The 2500-nt window shown below is 38.4% G+C and overlaps 1 protein-coding gene across 1 annotated transcript in view; it reads left to right on the forward strand.

Annotated features, from left to right (window-relative positions):
• The window catches only part of LOC122245909 (MFS-type transporter SLC18B1), a 1963-nt gene extending 1954 nt beyond the window's left edge, over positions 1–9 (forward strand). Inside the window, exon 1 of the mRNA XM_043004040.2 lies at positions 1–9. This exon is cut by the window's left edge and continues 1954 nt beyond it. The gene's annotated coding sequence lies outside the window, so the exon portion shown is untranslated.
• The last annotated feature ends 2491 nt before the right edge of the window (positions 10–2500 follow it).

Below are 2500 nucleotides of genomic sequence, written 5' to 3' on the forward strand. Positions count from 1 at the left end.
TGGATTTATATATGTATGTATGTATATGTGTATATATATATAGTTCTATATACGTGTATATATATGTATATATATATATATATATATATATGGATATATGTATATATATATATATATATATGTATATATGTATGTACATAGAGGGGAAAAGTATATACACGCACACACCCACACACACACACACACACACACACACACACACACACACACACACACACACACACACACACACACACACACACACACACACACACACACATATATATATATATATATATATATATATATATATATATATATATGTATGCATCTGTATGCATATCTATGTATATGTATACGTATTTGCATATGTATATGTATATGTGTATGTGTATGTGTATGTATATATATATGTATATGTATATACGTATACATATGCATATACGTATATATATAGTTTAGTACTGCACTCTCGGGCTGAGGGCGGCAGATGTTCGACTCCGGGTCAGAGGTTATATGAATGGTTGTCAGCTTTTTAGTTTATGCTTAGTGTTGATAGTATGTGATTTTCTACGCATTATTTATGAATAAAGATGAATTTGTATATTTGGATTTTTCCTATACCTGCCATACATCAAATGGAAAGCTAACTTTTTAAAAACAAGAGTAGAAAAAAACTCTTTGTCCGTTATTGCCGCTGAAGAATAAATCATTCCTTAAAAGGTATCATTGTTATTATTATTGTGTGTTATATTGTTATTGTTATTATCATTATCATTAGTATTATTATTATCATCATTATTAATGTTGCAATGAATGTTTAATCAACACATCATTATTACTTATCACTAGTAATTTGTTTATTTTCATACACCATGATATTTTCTTATTTCCGAGTTAATAGCGGAATTACATACATGCATATGACTCTACTTTAGCATTTATACCAGACGGAAATTTCATTTACATCATATTTCTGAAAAGATGCCAACCGTATGTTGTATTAGTTCGTCACATTTAATCTTCCTGCTTCTAATAGTTTTATATTTCCTGTTTGTCTCCTAAGAACACAAGTATACTCACAAGGAAACAAAATCACGGCGTGCCAATGACCCCAGGGCATCCACACGCGTGACCTCTGGCTTATCGCAAAGGTCGCTGACTGATAAGGATTCGGTGACCGTCGGCTGCGATAAGGTCATGTGATGCTAATTACCATGGGAGACAGGGATCGATTATGCGTTGAGGAAGTAAAAGTGTAAGAGTGAAAAAGAGTGGGGAGATGAGAGAGTGAAAGAGTGAAAGAATTAAATAATGAGTGTGAAAGAGGAAAAGAATGAGAGAGTGAGAAAGTAAAAGAATGAGAGAGGGAAAGAGTAAAAAAATAAGAGAGAGAGAGAGTGAGAGTGAGATGAGGGAGTGAAAGAATGAAATAGAGTTTTTGGTGAGTTTTTTTAATGACAATGCATACATATAGTTGGAGAGAAAATGGGAGAAAACGGAAGAGAATAGGAGAGGGAAAGGAAGATGAAGAGGAAAGACAGAGAGAGTGAGAGTGAGAGTGAGAGAGAGAGACAGAGTGAGAGAGAGAGTGAGAGAGAGAGAGAGAGAGAGAGAGAGAGAGAGAGAGAGAGAGAGAGAGAGAGTGAGAGAGAGAGTGAGAGAGAGAGTGAGAGAGAGAGTGAGAGAGAGAGAGAGAGAGAGAGTGTGAGAGAGAGTGAGAGAGCATACAGAGGGAGAAAGAGAGAGAGAGAGATACAGAGAGACAGAGAGAGAGGGAGAGAGAAGTGAGAAGAGAATACAGAGAGAGAGAGAGGAGGAAAAAGAGGGAGAGAGGGAGAGAGAGAGAGAGAGAGAGAGAGAGAGGAAGAGAGAGAGAGAAAAGAGAGGGGAGAGAGGGGGGAGGGGAGAGAGAAAAGAGAGGAGAGAGAGAGGGAGAGAGAGAGGGGGGAGAGGGAGAGAGAGGGAGAGAGAGAGAGAGAGAGAACGAGCGAGTGAGACAGAGAGAGAGAGAAAAGGCGAGAGAGAGAGAGCGGATGAGAGAGTGGTAGAAGAGTGGATGACGTGAAGAGAGAGGAGAGAGAGAGAGAGAGAGAGATAGACGAGGGTGAGAAGATAGAGAAGAGCGAGGAGATGGTGCTGAGAGAGGTGAGATAGGGAGAGAGCTGGGAAGAGAGAGAGAGAGAGAGAGAGAGAGAGAGAGAGAGAGATGAGGGAGTGAGTGAGAGAGTGAAAGAATGAAAGAGAGAGTGTGAAAGAATAAGAGAGTGAGAGGATGAAAGAGTAAAAGGGCGAGAGAGCGAAAGAGTATAAGAGTGAGAGAGTGAAAAAGTAAACAAGTAAAAGAGTGTGAGAATGAAAGGGAGAAAAAGAGTGAGAAAGAGAAATAAATAAAGAAAGAAAGAAAGAAAAAAAAAAGAGTGAGAGTGAGAGAGAAAGAAAGAAAGAAAGAGAGAGGGAGGAGAGGGAAAGCGATAGGAAAGGAAGGAGAGAGAGTGAAAGAAGGAGAGAGAAAGAGAGA

The sequence above is a fragment of the Penaeus japonicus genome, unplaced genomic scaffold (assembly GCF_977035675.1).
Source record: "Penaeus japonicus unplaced genomic scaffold, GWHDUDI00000001_assembly GWHDUDI00000036, whole genome shotgun sequence".
Lineage (NCBI taxonomy): Eukaryota > Metazoa > Arthropoda > Malacostraca > Decapoda > Penaeidae > Penaeus > Penaeus japonicus.